This window comes from Nicotiana tomentosiformis, chromosome 6 (assembly GCF_000390325.3).
Source record: "Nicotiana tomentosiformis chromosome 6, ASM39032v3, whole genome shotgun sequence".
In the NCBI taxonomy this organism is placed as follows: Eukaryota; Viridiplantae; Streptophyta; class Magnoliopsida; order Solanales; family Solanaceae; genus Nicotiana; species Nicotiana tomentosiformis.
The window spans coordinates 139,816,922-139,837,940 of NC_090817.1; the positions used below are offsets into that span (position 1 = coordinate 139,816,922).

The 21,019-nt window shown below is 39.1% G+C and overlaps 1 long non-coding RNA gene across 1 annotated transcript; it reads right to left on the reverse strand.

Moving 5' to 3' along the window:
* Positions 1 to 18,530: 18,530 nt before the first annotated feature.
* Positions 18,531 to 20,498, reverse strand: LOC104120040 (uncharacterized). Its single transcript, XR_691577.4, has 3 exons — positions 20,298 to 20,498; positions 19,731 to 19,791; positions 18,531 to 18,922 (listed from the first exon to the last, which is right to left on the reverse strand). It is a non-coding gene; the product is annotated as an uncharacterized lncRNA (long non-coding RNA).
* Positions 20,499 to 21,019: the final 521 nt, after the last annotated feature.

A 21,019-nucleotide genomic window follows, 5' to 3' on the forward strand; every position in this document is an offset into this window, starting at 1 on the left:
ACTATTCGTCTCTAAACATTATTTGAGGTACTTATGATCATCATCATACATTCTTGAAAATCCCTTTTCAAACTTTACAGTTGTATCTAGCATCATATATGTGGAGTTCCACCTAGTTTCAACATCTAAAGTCAAAAGACCATGAGTGTCAATCTTAGCCTTCTCAACAAATGACTTAAAGAATAAAACCTTCAAGCTGAGGACTTAACATATTTGACAACATTTCTTACTCGAGAAATGGAATCATTTTGTTCAGTTAGCCCTTATTTCACGATTAAATTTATAATATGAGCATTGCATCTAATATGCAAGAACTCATTTCTAAGATGCCTCATTTTCAATCCTCAATCCTTCTTTTTAAATGTTTAATTATAGCTTCATTAGCAGTTGCATTATCTAGGGTCACCGTAAATATGTTCTCAATCCCCCAGTCCAACAAGCATACTTCAATCCCCTTAGCAATTGTCTCACCTTTATGATCCGATGTTTGAAAAAAGTTGAGAATTGTCTTTTTTAAATTCCAATCATCATCAATCCAATGAGCAGTAATAACCACATAAGTTAAATTTTGAAGTGATGTCCATGTATCACTAGTAAGACATACACATTGATTCTGAATAAGCTTTGTAAGCTTTTCTTTCTCTTCTTGATATATTTTCAAATATTGCATAGCAACAGTCAGACGAGAAGGTAATTGAAAATTAGGCAAAGAAACTGACATTAATCTCTTAAAACCTTCTCCTTCAACAACTTTAAAAGGTTGTTCGTCGATAATGACAAACTCAGCAATGGCTCTCCTAATCTGATTAACATTAAACACAACCTTTTCTAAAGTACATGTGCTATATGTTTGTTCCCCTTTTCTAATCGGCCTGAGTAGGTGCCTGTGGCAGAGCCAGCTCCGGTGGATTTCACATATGCACCGGGATTCCAGGATGTCATGGGTCGTATGATGCGATTCATGGACACTATGACTCAGACCGGTTTATTTCTGGCAGACCCAGCCACATCGCATGCGGGCGGGGGAGCATAGACTCCGACCGCACAGGCTCATGGGCAGGCAGCTGCTGTATATCAGACCCAGGGTGCACTACCCGTGGGTGGAGCTCAGCCAGTGGCAGCAGCTACACCTGAGCCCAGGCCAGCTGCAGCCGCTGATCCGCAGAAACTATTGGACAGATGGACTAGGCTACATTCTCCGGTCTTTGGGGGTGAGCGACATGAGGATCCCCGGGATTTCATTGATCGGTGCAAGGCTAGACTATACAACATGAGGATATTGGAGTCTTATAGGGTTGACTTTGCTACTTTTCAGCTATAGGGCAGAGCCCGTAGATGGTGGAAGTCTTATCTTCTTGGCAGACCAGCAGATTCTCCTCCCATGACTTGATACAGGTTCACCCGTATCTTCCTGGACAGGTATATTCCACCTTCCCAGAAGAAAGAGTTGCAGTTTTAGTTTGAGCAGCTCCAGCAGGGTCAGATGTCAGTGACCGATTATAAGGTGAGGTTTTTTGAGTTATCTCTCCATGCACTTATGATACTCCCTACTGAGGCGGAGAGAATGCGGAGGTTTGTTGCAGGTTTACATACTGGAATTCAGGCAACTATGGCCCGAGAGGTTGAGATGGGTACTTCTTATGAGCTAGTCGTGGAGATAGCCCGTAGGATTGAGGGTATGCGTTAGCGGAGCCGAGAGAAGGTTATGAGAGATAAACGGTTTAGATATTCTGGAGAGTTCAGAGGTGCTCCGTCTGGGGGTAGAGGTTAGTTCGTGAGAGGGTAGTCCAGCAGGTCCCCATATCCAGCACCACCGCCTCCTCGGGGTGCTCCAGTGCAACCTTATTTCAGTACTATACCAGAGAGTTCTTATCGCCCACCAACTATTCAGGGTCCTTCCAGTGGGTATTCAGGTCACTGGGGCCAAATTCTTAGTCAGCAGCCCATTGTACCTAAGAGTTGTTACGAGTGTGGGGATCTCAGTCACATACGGAGATTCTGCCCCCGATTTTGGGGTAGACCAGTGCAGCAGGGTCAGCAGCCTATGATTACTGCACCAGTCATCTGACCACCAAGAGGTGGATGACATGTGGGTAGGGGTCATCCTAGAGGTGGAGGTCATCCAGGTGGAGGCCAGCCAGTTGGCGCTCCAGCTTGGTTCTATGCTTTTCCGGCTAGACCAGATGCAGAGGCCTCAGATGTCGTGATTACAGGTATTATTTCTGTTTGCGGCAAAGATGTCTCCGTATTATTTGATCCAGGATCTACATATTCCTATGTGTCATCTCTATTTGCTCATTTCCTGGTGTTTCCCGTGAGTCCTTGAGTACTCCCATTTATGTGTCCACTCCTGATTTTATTGTTGTGAATCGGATCTACCGGTCATGTATTATTACATTCTGTGGTTATGAAACTAGAGCAGATCTCTTATTGCTTGAGATGATCGATTTTGAAATTATCCTGGGCATGGACTGGTTATCTCTATATCATGCCATCCTTGATTGCCATGCCAAGACTGTTACCTTAGCTATTCCATAATTTCCCAAGTTGGAGTGGAAGGGTTCGTATGTTAGTGCATCTAATTGGGTTATTTCTTTTATGAAGGCTCAATACATGGTTGAGAAGGGTTGTTTAGCTTATCTAGCCTATGTTCGGAATACTATTGCAGAGACTCCGACTATTGATTCAGTGCTTGTTGTTCGAGAGTTCTCCGATGTATTTCCTTCAGATCTTCCAGGCATTCCACCTGATAGTGATATTGATTTCTGTATTGATTTGGCTCCAGATACCCATCCTATATCTATCCCACCATATCGCATGGCTCCGGAAGAATTGAAAGAATTGAAAGAATAGCTTGAGGAGTTACTAGGCAAAGGGTTCGTCAGACCGAGTGTATCGCCTTGGGGTGCACCGGTGTTATTTGTGAAGAATAAGGATGGAACGATGCGAATGTGTATTGATTATCGTCAATTGGACAAAGTCACTATTAAGAACAAGTACATGTTGCCGCGTATTAATGATCTATTTGACCAGTTGCAGGGTGCTAGGGTATTCTCTAAGAACAACTTGAGGTCAGGGTACCATTGGTTGAAGATTCGGGATTCGGATGTTCCGAAGACTGCTTTCCGGACTAGATATGGTCATTATGAGTTTCTGGTGATGTCCTGTAACGACCCGACCGGTCGTTTTGATAATTTAAGCTTCGTTCGGCGGCATAAGGCCTTGAACAGCTTCACATTATGTATATCGACCTGCGTGCATGGTTGGATTCAGTTGCCGAATGATTCGGAGTCGAATTGGAAAAAGGATTCTAGTTTTGAAAGCTTAAGCGGTGAGAATTTGACCGAAATTTGACTTTTTGTGTAAATGGCTCCGGAATGAGTTATGGATGATGTCAGCAGCTTCGTATGGTGCTTTTGGGCTTAGGAGCGCGTCCGAAATGTGTTTTGGAGGTCTGTAGTAGATTTAGGCTTGAATTGGCGAAAGTTGGATTTTTGGCGATTTCGGTCGGCAGTGAAAATTTTGATATCGAGCCCAGAATGGAATTCCGGAAGTGGTTGTAGTTTCGTAGTGTCATTTGTGACCTGTGTGTGAAATTTGAAGTCATTCGGACTAGGTTTAATATGTTTCGGCGTCATTTGTAGAATTTGGAAAATTCAAACATTTTAGGCTTGAATCTGTGCTCCATTCATGTTTTTGATGTTGTTCAATGTGCTTTGAAGGCTCGACTAAGATCATATGGTGTTATAGGATTGGTTGGTATGTTTGGTTGAGGTCCCGGGGGCCTCGGGTGTGTTTCAGATGCTTAACGGATGAATTTTTGGACTTAGGTTATTACTGTAGTTTTTTCTGTTGTCTGGTGTTTCGCACCTACGGAGTGGGAACCGCAGGTGCGGACTCGCACGTGCGGAGATGGAAGCGCAGATGCGAGAATTTAGAGTTGTCCTGGGGTCGCAGGTGCGAGGAAGTTCCGCATCTGCAATGCCCGCAGATGCGCAGAAGGCTCGTCGGTGCGGAGACTGTGGGAGTTAGTGACTTTCGCAGGTGCGACTGGTTAGACCGCAGGTGCGGTAAGCGCAGGTGCAAGAAATAGTTGCAGGTGCGAGGATCGCTGGGCAGAAAAGGGGTTGGAATCGAGGGTTAGTTCATTTTCACTCCATTTTTTATTTTGAGCTCGAGAGAAGGCGATTCTTTGAGGGATTTTCAGAGGAATCTTGTGGGTAACGATTTCTTACTCGAATTTGGTTTTATTGCATTAATCTATTGTAGTTTTCCTCATTTAATCAAGGTAATTGGGTGAGAAATGTACGAAATTGGGGGAAAAGTTCCCCAATCGAAATTCTGAGTTTTGATCGAGTTCTAGGCATCGGATTTAGATGATTTTTGTACGAGTGGTCTCGTGAGTGAATGAGTGTTCTAAATTGGTAACTTTTACCCGATTCCGAGTTGTGGGCCCGGGGAGACTGTTTGGGCGTTTTTCCTATTTTCTTGCCTTAGCTTTGAATTCATTAGCTAAAGTAGTTACTTGTAGTATTATTTACATTATGCAATATTGATTTGATTAGATTTGGGCCATTCGGAGTTGGATACTCGTGGCAAGATCATGGTTTCGGATTGAGTCAAAGCGATTCGAGGTAAGTATCTTGCCTAACCTTGTGTGGGGGAACTACCCCTTAGGATTTGAGTCATCTATGTTGATTGTAGTCTGTGTACGCGAGGTGACGAGTGCGTGCTCGGACTTATTTGTGGAAAGTTGGCCTTTTAGAGTTCTTATGTCCTTATATTCATAGTGTATGATGTTGTTCTTGATACGCTTGAATTCATATTTGCTAGTTTCACCTCTACATGCTTTGATTACAGATAATTGCTTTAGGATTCACTCTTACTATCTATTTGACCCTTATTCGACTTAACCAAAGATTTTACCTCTTCCATCGTCGTGCTATATTTTTCATAACTGCTTATCTTTAATTGAAATCATTATTTTCTCATCCTATACTTGTTTAGTCTTAATTGGAGTTATGATTATCTTCCGCTGCTTATCCTTACTTGAATTGTTGAATATTCCTCGTAATTGCTCAACTTCAAAAGGAGTTTAGATAACCTATATCTTAGTTGACTTGCCATTATTTGGAACTATTTTACTCGTATTGGCTTCTTATTGTTGACTTGAATATTGTGGAATCGTTGCTACATTTTGTTTTGTTTTCCCTTGTTAAGCTGCTCTCCTTGTGCCTAGCATTCTTTACTGTGGTTATTCCTTGTGAATGAGTTCTACTGTTCTTGTGATTTAAGTTCTTGAGTTGATTTGCTCGTCGTACTTTGCATCTCTGTCATTGTTGCTTTTGTACTTGTTGTGGTGATGTACGAGGTTTTTGTCGTGTTATAGTTGTTATCTGTGTTGTTTGCGCTGCATATTTAAATTGGGACTACGGACGTATTCCGGGAGATCCCCATGTCTGCACTGCATATTTATTTTGGGACTACGGACGTATTTCGGAAGATGCCCCTCCCCTCCTCCCCCCCCCCCGTACTGCATAATTAATTCGGGACTACGGGACGGTATCCTGGTAGATTCTCCTGTGCTTATATCTGTGTTCGGAGCTGCTAATCTTCCATGCTTAGGTGTCACAGGGTGACTTATACTCGAAGGATATTACTTGAAAAGTTTATATTTGAAAAGTATTTATCTTGAAGGAACTATGTTTGAAGGATATTTATTTGAAAGGGTAGTATTTATCTTGAAAGAACTATGTTTGAAGGCTAATTATTTGAAAAGTTTATATTTGAAAGGTTTTTATCTTGAAAGAACTATGTTTGAAAGATATTTATTTGAAGGAAGTATATTTCATAAATAATTTCTTATTGGAAAAGATTATATTCTAAAGACCTCAATTTAAAAAAACTTACGGGTGAAAGTTTACACTTGAAGGATTTGACTAATTTATTGGGGTTTGTTGGTTGATACCTGATGTGAAAACTATTGCAGTTGCTGAGTTACTATTTGCCTTTACTGTATTGTGATTTTCGGATTTGGGTTGTGTTTCTATTCATTCTCTTGTGTCTTATTCTGGTGTTCTGTTGTTACTTGCTGTTTTTCCTTCCTTATTGTAGTTGCTATGTCGTTAGCCATATCGCGGGGTCCTTAGATAGATGTCATGTTCTTTCATCCCTATACTTATGTTTGTTCAGTTTATTAGACCAGTGGGTGTCTTGACTAGTCCTCGTCACTACTTCACCGAGGTTAGTCTTGATACTTACTGGCACCGTTGTGGTGTGCTCATACTACTATCGATAGTAGTTGTACGGATCCTTGCTGAGGAGACTCAAGGTAAACTTGTTGCTGCGTTCGCAGGTTTCGGAGTCACCTTCCTATTTTGTATTTACATTGTTTTTACTTACTTCCGAACAGTTGTATTTAGAAGTTGTAGTAAACTCTGTAGAGCTTATGACTTGTACTACCGGTTTTGGAAAATTGTAAATTTTGTAAATATTTCTATATCGAGACTGTTAGATTTCCTTTGTTATTGTTGTTACTTAGTAAATGTTAGGCTTACCTAGTCCCTAAGACTAGGTGCCATCACGATACCCAACGGAGGGAAAATTGGGTCGTGACATGTCCTTCGGTTTGACTAAAGCCCCGGCAGCGTTTATGGATTTGATGAACAGGGTATTCAGGCCATATATTGATTCGTTTGTCGTTGTCAATTATTTGAAAAGTTTATATTTGAAAGGTTTTTATCTTGAAAGAACTATGTTTGAAAGATATTTATTTGAAGGAAGTATATTTCATAAATAATTTCTTGTTGAAAAGGATTATATTCTAAAGACCTCAATTTAAAAAAAACTTACGGTGAAAGTTTACACTTGAAGGATTTGACTAATTTATTGGGTTTGTTGGCTGATACCTGATGTGAAAACTATTGCAGTTGCTGAGTTACTATTTGCCTTTACTGTATTATGATTTTCGGATTTGGGTTGTGTTTATGTTCATTCTCCTGTGTCTTATTCTGGTGTTCTGTTGTTACTTGCTGTTTTCCCTTTCTTATTGTAGTTGCTATGTCGTTAGCCATATCGCGGGGTCCTTAGATAGATGTCATGTTCTTTCATCCCTATACTTATGCTTGTTCAGTTTATTAGACCAGTGGGTGTCTTGACTAGTCCTCGTCACTACTTCACCGAGGTTAGTCTTGATACTTACTGGGCACCGTTGTGGTGTGCTCATACTACACTTTTGCACATTTTGTGCAGATCCGGGTATCGATCGTTAGTAGTTGTACGGATCCTTGCTGAGGAGACTCAAGGTAAACTTGTTGCTGCGTTCGCAGGTTTCGGAGTCACCTTCCTATTTTGTATTTACATTGTTTTTACTTACTTCCGAACAGTTGTATTTAGAAGTTGTAGTAAACTCTGTAGAGCTTATGACTTGTACTACCGGTTTTGGGAAATTATAAATTTTGTAAATATTTCTATATCGAGACTGTTAGATTTCCTTTGTTATTGTTGTTACTTAGTAAATATTAGGCTTACCTAGTCCCTAAGACTAGGTGCCATCACGATACCCAACGGAGGAAAAATTGGGTCGTGACATGTCCTTCGGTTTGACTAAAGCCCCGGCAGCGTTTATGGATTTGATGAACAGGGTATTCAGGCCATATATTGATTCGTTTGTCGTTGTCAATTATTTGAAAAGTTTATATTTGAAAGGTTTTTATCTTGAAAGAACTATGTTTGAAAGATATTTATTTGAAGGAAGTATATTTCATAAATAATTTCTTATTGGAAAGGATTATATTCTAAAGACCTCAATTTAAAAAAAACTTACGGGTGAAAGTTTACACTTGAAGGATTTGACTAATTTATTGGGGTTTGTTGGCTGATACCTGATGTGAAAACTATTGCAGTTGCTGAGTTACTATTTGCCTTTACTGTATTGTGATTTTTGGATTTGGGTTGTGTTTCTGTTCATTCTCCTGTGTCTTATTCTGGTGTTCCGTTGTTACTTGTTGTTTTTCCTTCCTTATTGTAGTTGCTATGTCGTTAGCCATATCGCGGGGTCCTTAGATAGATGTCATGTTCTTTCATCCCTATACTTATGCTTGTTCAGTTTATTAGACCAGTGGGTATCTTGACTAGTCCTCGTCACTACTTCACCGAGGTTAGTCTTGATACTTACTGAGCACCATTGTGGTGTGCTCATACTATACTTCTGCACATTTTGTGCAGATCCAGGTATCGATCGTTAGTAGTTGTACGGATCCTTACTGAGGAGACTCAAGGTAAACTTGCCGATGCGTTCGCAGGTTTCAGAGTCACCTTCCTATTTTGTATTTACATTGTTTTTACTTACTTCCGAACAGTTGTATTTAGAAGTTGTAGTAAACTCTATAGAGCTTATGACTTGTACTACCGGTTTTGGGAAATTGTAAATTTTGTAAATATTTCTATATCGAGACTGTTAGATTTCCTTTGTTATTGTTGTTACTTAGTAAATGTTAGGCTTACCTAGTCCCTAAGACTAGGTGCCATCACGATACCCAACGGAGGAAAAATTGGATCGTGACATGTCCTTCGATTTGACTAAAGCCCCGGCAGCATTTATGGATTTGATGAACAGGGTATTCAGGCCATATATTGATTCGTTTGTTGTTGTCTTCATTGATAACATCTTGATCTACTCACGCAGTAAGGAGGAGCACGAGCAGCATATGAGAGTGATGCTTCAGACGCTGCGGAAACAAAAGGTATATGCTAAGTTCTCTAAATGTGAGTTTTGACTAGAGTTTGTAGCATTTTTAGGGCATATTGTATCGGGCGAGGGAATTAAAGTTGATCCCAAAAAGATTGAGGCAGTTCAGAATTGGCATCGTCCTACTTCGGCGATTGAGATCAGGAGTTTTCTGGGATTAACAGGTTATTATCGTCGGTTCGTGGAGGGATTTTCATCTATTGCAGCACCTTTGACCAAATTAACCCAGAAAGGTGCTCCGTTCCGATGGTCCGATGATTGTGAGGTGAGCGTTCAGAAGCTCAAGACAACATTGACTACAGCACCAGTATTAGTGTTGCCTTCCGGTTCGAGGATGTATACAGTGTATTGTGACGCTTCACGCGTTGGCTTGGGTTGTGTATTGATGCAGTAAGGGCGAGTTATTGCATATGCTTCACGTCAGCTGAAGCCCCACAAGAAGAATTATCCGGTACATGATTTGGAGTTAGCTGCGATTGTTCACGCTCTTAAGATTTGGAGGCATTTTCTTTATGGGGTGTCTTGTGAGGTTTACACTGATCATCGCAGTTTGCAGCATTTGTTCAAGCAGAGGGATCTAAATTTGAGGCAGCGCAGATGGCTTGAGTTACTAAACGATTATGATATTACTATCATGTATTATCCGAGCAAAGCAAAAGTGGTTGCAGACGCCTTGAGTAGAAAGGCGAAGAGTATGGGTAGTTTGGCTTTCATTTCAGCAGAGGACAGGCCATTAGCTTTAGATATTTAGTCCTTGGCTAACAGACTTGTAAGATTGGATATTTCAGAGCCCAGTCGAGTTCTTGCATGTGTTGTTGCTCAGTATTCACTATTTGAGCAGATCAAGGCTCTCCAGTACGATGATCCACACTTAATGGTTCTTCGAGAAACGGTACTACAGGGTGGTGCCAAGGAAGTTACTATTGGAGCGGATGATGTTCTGCGACTCCGGCATCGTCTATGTGTTCCTAATGTGGATGGACTGAGCAAAATGATCCTAGAGGAAGCACACAGTTCTCGGTATTCTATTCATCCAGGTGCTACGAAGATGTATTATGGCCTGAGGCAGCATTATTGGTGGCGACGAATAAAAAAGGACATCGTTGAGCATGTAGCTAGGTGTCTAAATTGTCAGCAAGTTAAATATGAGCACCAGAGGCCAGGTGACCTACTTCAGCAGATGATTATACTGGAGTGGAAATGGGAACACATTAATATGGACTTTGTAGTTGGGTTGTCGCGGACCTTGCGGAATATTGATGCAATTTGGGTGATTGTTGATAGGTTGACCAAGTCGGCACACTTCATTCCGGCTGTGACTACGTATACTTCAGAGAGGTTGGCCCAGATTTATATTCAGGAGATAGTTCAGTTGCACGGTGTGCCAATTTCTATCATAGCAGATAGAGGCCCTTAGTTTACTTCACATTTCTGGAAAGCAGTACAGAGTGAATTGGGGACCCGTTGTCACGCCCCGAGCCTAGGGGCGAGACCGGCACCCGGTGCCTCATCTATCCTTGCGTACCAACTTGTGACTCAGGAATTCTGGACATATAATGTCATACTTTGGCCAGGGGCCACATTGCAAGACAATTTGCGAAGCAAAATATAAAACTGAATAGAGACTAACACTGACTAAATGTCAACATAAAGCTGGGCCGGCAAGGCCGTCATAACCATTATAGCTGACAAGCCAACAAAATATACGTACAAGGCCTACAAGCCCAACATACTTTACTAACTGACAGGATATGTCTACAAGCCTCAACTGATGGATGTACTGTGATCGGAACAGGGCCCCGACCTACCTATAACCTATCTACATACATACACAAGATGTATACAAAACTTATAGACCTGGCAACTCCGAAGGACGGGGAGCTTACCGATAAAGCTGAACTCGGGCAACACCTACTGAGGAGGTCTACCCGTCTGTCTGTCTGAACCTGCACGCATGAAATGCAGTGCCCCCAGAAAGGGACGTCAGTACGAAATAAAGTACCGAGTATGTAAGGCAATATACTGAAAGCTGAAACTGAACTGATAATATAATAACTGAAAGCAACTGGGAGTCAAAAAAAATCTGAAGATATGCTCACCCTGATATATATATATATATATATATATATATATATATATATATATATATATATATATATATATATATATATATATATATATATATATATATATATTTCTGCTCTGTCGTAGTAGGCTCTCTCATAGGCGCTCGGCCATACTAGGCTCTGTGTCTCTGCCATGCTGGGCTCGCTCATAGGCGTCCGACCACAGTAGGCTCGGTATATAACTTACCATCTGATCAGAGGTTGCCCAATAGGGGCCTGCCCATCGATTATAGCTCGATGGCAATGAAAATACTGTAATACTGTATATATAGGCTCTCTGCTCTCTTGATTGGAAGAAGACAATACTCAATTAAATATGAAATTCCGATAAGGAGAATACTGTAATTTATGATACTAGGATAATGTATATAAATTCAGGAGTATGAACTTCTCTTTATGCCTCGTTATCAAATACATGTAATTACGAGATCATGCCAAAATGAAGGAAGGTCTTAGCCTTAACATACCTGGAGTAGGGGAAAAAATCCGTATGATATTCTTGGAAAAGGTTGCACCGTACACCTTTAGAAACGCAAACTTTTATGTTGCTAAATCTTGTTGGAATCATTTGGTTGCAAGAAGAATTGCTAACGTTTCTCTCTTCTGATTGTAATGTCTTGGTATTGAAAATATTAGGAATGAGTTTTGCATCTGATTGTAGTATGGTTTGTTTTGAAAGTCTTAAAGTTTGAGGTGTCTTGTAATAAATGTATTAGGATGCCACCTAAACTAAAAGTCATTTGCTTAATAAGGGGCTTGCTACCACATGGGGGTGGGGTGGGAAATGTTAACCTTTATCCACTTATTAAGTAATTAGGTAATGTCCTATTTTTCGGTAATTAACCAATTACCCGCATAATTAAGAATTATCTCAAATTACTTAAAACACTACTCACTTTTAACACACTTTATACACCTTACCATCATGGTCATGTGGTACCTTGTATGGTACTAGTCCATAAATACCGGGTATTTTAGATCGAGTCGTATTTTATCCAAAAATGTCAAACTTTGACGAAATCCCTTTTCTTCGATTTTCTTACCTCTCACCTTCACGAATTTACTGATCACTCGTTGAAATAGCATAATGCTCATAATCTCAAAATAATCTCATTCCCGAACTTTACGTCGATTAAATTACGATGAAACTTTAACATACGAAAATGCGGGTGTTAACACCCGTGTAGAGCTCAGCACAGCCTTTCATCCACAAACCGACGGGCAGTCAGAGCGGACAATTCAGATTTTGGAGGATATGCTCAGGGGATGTGTGATTAACTTTGGCGGTTAGTGGGATCGTTTCTTGCCTTTGTCCGAGTTTTCTTATAATAACAGTTACCAATCCAACATCGAGATGGCTCCATTTGAGGCTTTATATGGTCGGCAATGTCGTTCACCCATCGGATGGTTTGAGCCCGGTGAGGCTAAGTTATATGGTACTGATTTGGTGAAGGATGCCTTAGAAAAGATAAAGTTGATTCAGGAGCGACTTCGTACAGCGCAGTACAGACAGAAGAGTTACGCAAATCAGAAAGCGCGTGATTTATCATTTATGATGGGTTAAAAAGTTCTCTTGAAGGTTTCGCCGATGAAGGGAATCATGAGATTTGGGAAGAAGGGCAAGTTGAGCTCAAGGTTTATAGGCCCATTTGAGGTGTTGAGACGAGTTGGATAGGTTGCTTATGAGCTTGCATTGCCTCCCAGTCTATCGGGAGTTCATCCGGTTTTCCATGTATCTATGCTCCGGAAGTATCGTGCCGACCTATCACATATGTTAGACTTCAGCACAGTTTAACTAGATAATAGTTTGGGCTATGAAGAAGAACGAGTTGCCATTGTTGATAAACAGGATCGCCAGTTGAGGTCCAAGAGAATTTCTGCAGTAAAAGTCCAATGGAAGGGCCAACCAGTCGAGGAAGTGACTTGAGAGGCCGAGGAAAATATGCGGAGCAGATATCCACACTTATTCAGCACTCCAGGTACAATTCTAAACCTGTTCGAGGACGAACGTTTGTTTAAGAGGTGGAGAATGTAATGACCCAACCGTTCATTTTGACTTTTAGAACCCCGTTCAACTAAATACAAGTTTCTGAATGTGCTTTTAATAATTTATGACTTGCGGGGATGGTTGGTTCAGAATTTGGAAGTAATCGGGCTGAAATCGGAACAATTGGTTCCTTAGTTTGGCTTTAAAAGGCCAAGTTTGACTTCGGTCAACATTTTGAGAAAACGACCCCGAAATTGGGATTTAACGGTTCCAATAGGTTCGTATGATGATTTCGGACTTGGGCGTATGTTCGAATCGGGTTTTGGATAACCCGGGAGCGTTTTAGCGCTTAATAGTAAAAATCAACTATTTGAAGGTTTAAAGTTCTTTAAATTTGGTTTGGAATAGGTTTTGGAGTAATCGAGGTCTGTTTGAAATTTTGAGTTTGGGAATAGCTCCGTATAGTGATTTAAGACTTGCACGCAAAATTTGGTGTCATTCTGAGTAGTATAAGTATATTTCGGCGCGTTCGGAGTAAGTTTGAAGAATTTGAAATTTCTAAGTTGAATCAATTTGGTTTGGGGTATGATTCTTAGATTTGATGTTGTTTTACACGTTTCAAGAGTTCGAGCGAATGCACTTTAAGGTATGTTCGGGCGAGGATCGGGGGCCCCGAGTGTTAACCGGGCGAGGCTCAGACCAACTTCGAACTTGGGAGAAAAATGTTGAAGCTTTTTGCTTCTGGTACATTCGCACTTGCGCTTGTATAGCCGCAGGTGCGACCCTCGCAGATGCGAGCTTCAATCGCATAAGCGGAAGGGGAAGGGGAGGCCTGCCATCGCAGGTGCGGAATTTTGGGCGCACCTACGAATGCGCAGGTGCGAGAAATGTGCGCATATGCGAGGCTTGGCAGGCGAGGGAAAACTCGCACCTGCGAGGCTTTTCCGCAGGTGCGGAAGCCACAGGTGTGGTACACCTTCCGCAGGTGCGGTACACCTTCCGCAGGTGTGAAACCACTGCTTGACAGAATGGTTAAAAATCAGGGCTCAGACATTTTGAGCCCATTTTCCCTCCATTTTCGGGCGATTTCAGAGCTTTTGAGAGGGGAGTTCAACTAGCAACTTGAAGGTAAGTTAATTCTACATACTTTGAGTTAAATACATAGATTATGGGTAGATTATAACCGGTAAATCTTAGAAATTAAGGGTTTAAATGAAAAACCTAGATTTGTATAAAAATGAGATTTTAGCCACGAAAATGGTTATGGAATTGGATAGAAATTATATATTTGAATTCTTGAGATTATGGGTAACGTTTTCATCCGAAAATTTCCGGAATCCGGGCACGTGGGCCTAGGGTAAATTTTAAGAATTTTACCTATTTGGATAGGGTAATTTATTTAATAGATGAATTTCGAATTTTTGAACATGTATTAATTATTTTATATAACTTTTGGATAGTTTCGTATTTTTCGGCATCGAATTGAAGTTTTTACGCGACATTTTGCCTGGAAAGCGGACTTTGAGACAAGGTAAGCCTCTTGTCTAATCTTGTGAGGGGAAAATTACCTCATAGGTGATTAAACTAATAATTATTGCTAATTGTGGGGGCTACGTACGCACGAGGTGACGAGAGTCCGTACGTAGCTACTATCTATGCTAAAGCCCAGGTAGTTTAGAACTCAAAGCATGAATTATGTGTGTAAATTGTATCCTATATTTAATTAAATTATTTGAAATATATTGTGAATTGTTAGGGAAAGATAGTAAAAGATGGAAATCTTATATACTTAATTTTCTGCTTAAATTAGTTAATTGTTAAAAGAAATTGTTCATCCTCTCGAATTAATCTATAATAAATATACTCTCCTTCCGGAGGTACATAAAAAAATGTCTTCCTTTCTTGTGCAGCGGGCCGAACGCCTCGGCAGTATAGATGCATCTATGGATCGTGTCGCACGTCCCTCGGCAGTGTACACGACACTCTAGATCGGGTCGTACGACCTCGGCATAAATCGTGCCTAATAATAATAATTACATGATACCTTGATATTTTAATTGTAGTTTGTGAATTTAATTAATAGATTAAAAATTATTGCATTTGAAGGAATTTAATTATTTCTGCTGGTTAAATAAAATTATTGTTAACTTTGTGAATCATGTGATTTAGATATTCTAGTTTTATTTCAATTATTACTATTGACCCTTAGTGAGTGTCAAAGTCAGTTATCTCGTCTCTACCTTTTCGAGATTAGGTTTGATACTTACTGGGTACACGTTGTTTACGTACTCATGCTACATTTGCTGCACTTTTTTGTGCAGGACCTGAGACAGGTGCTATCGTTGGACTTATCGGCGCACACCCACGATATCCAGAGGCTTAGTGGTGAGCTGCCCTTTTGAGCCATTCTGTAGCAACCAGTGTTTTTTCCTGAAATTTTCATTATGTCTATTTTATTTCAAATAGTATTTGGAATCTTTGTATAATCTACTAGATGCTTATTATGTACCTCCACAAAAATGTGCAGTAAGTGTAGCATGAGTACGTAAACAACGCGTACCCAGTAAGTATCAAGCCTAATCTTGAAGAGGTAGAGACGAGATGGTCGACTTTGACACTCACTAAGGGTCAATAATAATAAATAACATAAAATAGAAATATTTAAATCAACATGATTCACAGAGTTAACAATAATTTTATTTAACCAACAGAAATAATTAAATTCCTTCAAATGCAATAATTTCCAATCAATTAATTAAATTCACAAGCTGCAATTAAAATAGCAAAGTATCGTGTAATTATTATTATTATTATGCATGATTTCTGCCAAGGTAGTACGGCCTGATCCAGAGTGTCGTGTACACTGTCGAGGAACGTGCGGCGCGATCCATAGATGCATCTATACTGCCGAGGCATTCGGCCCGCTGCACAAGAAAGGAGGACATTTTCTTATGTACCTCCGGAATGAGAGTTTATTTATTGATAGATTAATACGAGAGCATGCATAATTTCTTTTAACAATTAAATAATTTATACGGAAAAATTAAGTATATTAGATTTCCATCTTTTACTATATTTCCCTAACAATTCACAATATATTTCAAATAATTTAATTAAATAAAGAATACAATTTACACAAGTAATTCATGATTTGAGTCCTAAACTACCCGAACTTTAGCATAAATAGTAGCTACGCACGAACTCTCGTCACCTTGTGCGTACGTAGCCCCCCACAATTAGCAATAATTATTAATTTAATCACCTATGGGGTAAATTCCCCCTCACAAGAGACTTACTTTGTCTCAAATTTCACTTCCCGATCACCACGTCGCATTAAATTCTCAATTCGATGCCCAAAAATCCGAAACTATCCAAATGTTATACAAAATAATTCATACATTCTCAATAATTCGAAATTAAACTATTAAATTAATTACCCAACCCAAAATGAAAAAATTCCTAAAATTCACACCGGGCCCACGTGCCCGGATTTCAGAAATTTTCGGAGAAAATCTTTACCCATAATCTCAAGAACTCAAATATACAATTTTCATCCAATTCCATAATCATTTTCGTGGTTAAAATCTCTTCTTCTTTTTTTTAATCAAAACCTAGGTTTTTCACCTAAACCCTTGATTTCCACAATTTATACGTTATAATCTACCCATAATCTATGTATTTAACTCAAAGTGTGTAGAATTAACTTACATTCAAGTTGCTAGTTGAAATCCCTTCTCAAAAAGCTCCAAAAATCGTCCAAGAATGAAGAAATGAGCAAAAATGCTCAAACTCCTATTTTAATACTCATTGCCAAGCGATCTTCGCACCCGCGATGATTTCTTCGCACCCGCGGCAAAACTCTCGCGCCTGCAATGGATTTCTTCGCACCTACGGTCGTCGTACCCGCGGTAAAATTCTTCGCACCCGTGGTAAAATTCTTCGCACCCGCGGTCTTCGCAACCGCGGTAAAATTCTTCGCACCCGCGGTACCTAGCCAGCCCATGCATTTCCGCTTCTGCGACTCATGCCTCGCTTCAGCGAGCTCGCACCTGCGGCCCTTTTTCGCGCAGGTGCTATCGTACCAGATGCACAGCAGCTTCAGCTCCTCCTCCAAATCCAAATTCGATTTGTTAAGCATCTGAAACTCACCCGAGGCCCCCGGGACCCTATCCAACACATACTGACGAGTCTTAAAACATCATATAAACTTACTCGAGCCTTTAAATCACATCAAACAACGCTAAAAATACGAATCACCCTCCGATTCAAACTTAATGAACTTTGAAATTTCAAATTTCTACAATCAATGCCGAAACCTATCAAATCACGTTTGATTGACCTCAGATATTGCACACAGGTCATAATTGACATTACGGACCTACTCCAACTTTCGAAATCGGATTCTGAACCCGATATCAAAAAAGTCCACTCCCGGTCAAACTTCTTAAAAACCTTCAAATTTTTAACTACTCTAAAATGACCTACGGACCTCCAAATTAATATCCGGACGTGCTCCTAAGACCAGAATCACAATACGGAGCTATTCCTAGGCTCAAAATTTCAAACGGACCTCGATTACTCCAAAACCTACTCCAAATCAAATTTAAAGAACATTAAACCTTTAAATAGTTAATTTTTACTATTAATCGCCAAATCGCTCCCGGGTTGTCAAAAACTCGATTAGAACATACGCCCAAGTCCAAAATCATCATACGAATCTATTGGAACCATCAAATTCCGATTTTGGGGTCGTTTTCTAAAAATATTGACCGAAGTCAAACTTGCCCTTTTAAAGCCAAACTAAGGAACCAATTGTTCCGATTTCAACCCGATCACTTCCAAATTCCGAACCAACCATCCCCGCAAGTCATAAATTAATAAAAGCACATACGGAGAGTCTTATTTAGGGGAACGTGGTTCTAACAGTCAAAACAACCGGTTGGGTCGTTACACATAACATTTAGGAATAATTTAATCCTAGTAAGATTTTACTTATATTAGTTAAATAAGTAAATTTTTACGAGAATTTATTTTAGTAACTATTATTTTATCAAAAACAATAATCAAGATATTGTCGGATTGCTAAAATTTTGAAGATCTAAGACTTGGGTTAGCTTTAAAATTGTAAGTTTGATATCATGTTAATTTGTCAATATTTTTTATTGGATTGGGAGCATTTGGTTAATCTTTTTGTAGAAGATTTAAAAAGAGATAAAAATATAAAAAAAATATAGCATGCTAAGTAATTGAAACAGATAGATCAAAGAAATTGATCTAAAATGACCTGACATTTTAACAATTTGAATACATTCTCTCTGCCTAAAAGTGTCTTATTATACGTATGAGTTAGTCAATATGATCATATTCAAGTGAAGTACATGTTATTTTTAAAAACGAAGTTGAAATATTCAGACACTATACAATAGAAATTATTATATATTTAAAAATATTTACAAAGTACATTAAATTAGTTTGATCAAAATAATAGATTTTTTATTTCAAGATCACAAAAAGGAGGCAACTAATGTGTAAATTAAAAAATTTAGTTGTCACGTCCCAAACTACCCCCTAGACGTGACTGATACCCAGCTAACACCACTTACCAGGCGAACCCATTTCTCATTCGTTTAACCATTTACACAAACACTGAGAGAACAATAAGTGCAGTTCTAAGAGCATTATTAATAATTTAAAAAAATAAAATAGTTACCAACCAATACCTTAGTCAATTGATAGAATGACCAACAGTTACTCAAATAATAATACTCTAACTCAAAACCCACACTAAGACCATGGATTATCTAACAGAGTGAATGAGTTAAACTGGCGGGTATGCAAACCCCAAAGAAAAGGAAATAACTAACATAAACTGGATAAAGGTGCAGTGACAGCCTCCACAAACAATGCGGTGGCTCACCTCAGCAACAGAATCGGTCCGAACGAACTCTTCAGCCACTAGCTCTATTGTCCGCAATAGTATCCGCATAGAGATGCAGGTAAGGAGTGAGTTATACATAAATATAACCCAGTAAAATCCTCGACCCGCCACTTTGAATACCTCTGGAACAAGTGTTGGAAAATATAAATACACCACAACAAGAACGATATAATAAATACGATAATTATACAATAACTCAATACATATTTATCGACAGAGTTAATAAGAATTAACTAACAAGAGTACACATATACACTAAGGACTTGTCATGACTGCAGTGAAAGAAATTAAACAATACCTTTACGAGTCCACAACGGCACCACAATGCCTCAAATGTGTAACAGTGCATACACAGTGCCCCAAATATAAATATCAAGAAGCATAAACAATGCTAGAGTGATGTAGAAAGGCATACACAATGCCCCAACATCATGGCGCACAACTGTATCAAACTCAACACCATGGCTCACAGTCGTATCAAACTATCAAACTCAACATCATGGCGCACAGCCGTCTCAAACTCAACAACATGGCTCACACCCGTATCAGACTATCAAACTCAATATCATGGCGCACAACCGTATCAAACTCAATATCATGGCGCACAGCTGTATCAAACTCAATATCATGGCGCACAGCCGTATCAAACTCAATAACACGGCGCACAGCCGTATCAAACTCAACACCATGGCTCACAGCCGTATCAAACTATCAACCTCAACATCATGGCTCACAGCCGTATCATGCCATCAAGCAACTTATAAAATAATTTTTTTTTGTATTTTTCATAAAATAATATATTTGCGACTAGTCCAAGACCACCGATTCTATCAAGTGCACGCTTGTCCCAACACATGGACCGGGCAGAGAAAACACATTTTTAAAACTAATTTTAGAAAAGCAAGTATCAAAGTTTAAAGTCTCACTTACCTTACTAACGGGAAGTTCTCCAACCTTGCAACGTCAAGAACACCAACCAAACGGCCTCAATCTATCCAAAATATTAATTAACAAAATTAATTATGCTAGTCGAGATCAAATTTAAATCTCCCTAACTTTCAAGCTTTAAGCTAAATCTTAATATCTTATACCTAAATAAAAAGATATATCCCAATATCTCAATCTCAACACAAATTCTTATAAAGCAATACCTTCAATCTAAACTCTATATTTACTCTCAATTCTATGAATTAGTACTCGGATTTCACTTGTAAAAGCCATAGAGTGCTTCCAGTCAAAATCTTTCTTTAATTAAGAATAAAAATTCACAACAATTGGTGTAATCAACGTTAATAAGGGTTCTCAGCAGTAGCTATCACATTAGAATTGCAATTTTACAAGTCTAATACTAAAAGCCAATCATATGATAATCATTGCTCCTCATCTTAATTACTATATTTACTAAATCATGGCAAAGTAATTAATTCTTATAGCACATACTGCTAACTTCAGTAGTTGACATACCACAATCATAAGGCATATGAAGATTTAATATACCTGAAGCTTTTCCCTTAGCCTCGTCCGTTAACGAGTTAGCACACCAACTCTTTTGCTCTAAAATTAATCTGTTACCAGTGATTATCAAAGAAGACTTCGATGCCCCTCTATCCCTTATTCACGCCGCCAGCATATTCCCTATCCCGAAGCCCTCTTTAATTCGTTTTTTTTTTAAAACTAAAACCTCAATTACTTCTTTTCCTACTAAACTATATAATCTTTAAACCTAGGTCATCTCGTGTGACCAGCTAGTAAGTGGTGGGCTTGACCCACTCATTAACTTTTTAAATACTCACTAAAGTCACACTTTTCATACTTTAAATTATAATATGTAATTTGTGCACTAGTCACTTATCTAATATACTATTGTCTATTTCACTATCTTAGTAATTGCTCCAATAATTATAAATAAAATTAATTCTTCAATCTCACAATTAATAAGCATACAAAAAAAAAAAAAATCGGGTTATTACATTAGTAGTTGCCTTATTTACTCCTTTTGGACTAATCATGGGAAAATATACTCTTTTATCTAGCATTAACTAAGAATCATGTGTCTCAATTATAAGCTATGGTGTTAATCACTGTGCCGGAACATATTTGTTATTTAGGTTGCTAGCTAATGTAAAAAATATTAATAGCTTCCTTTTTAAGAAAATATTTTATCAAAAATATTATCGTAAAGTTTTGTAGTTCTGGTATCGATAAATTTATATGGGTGA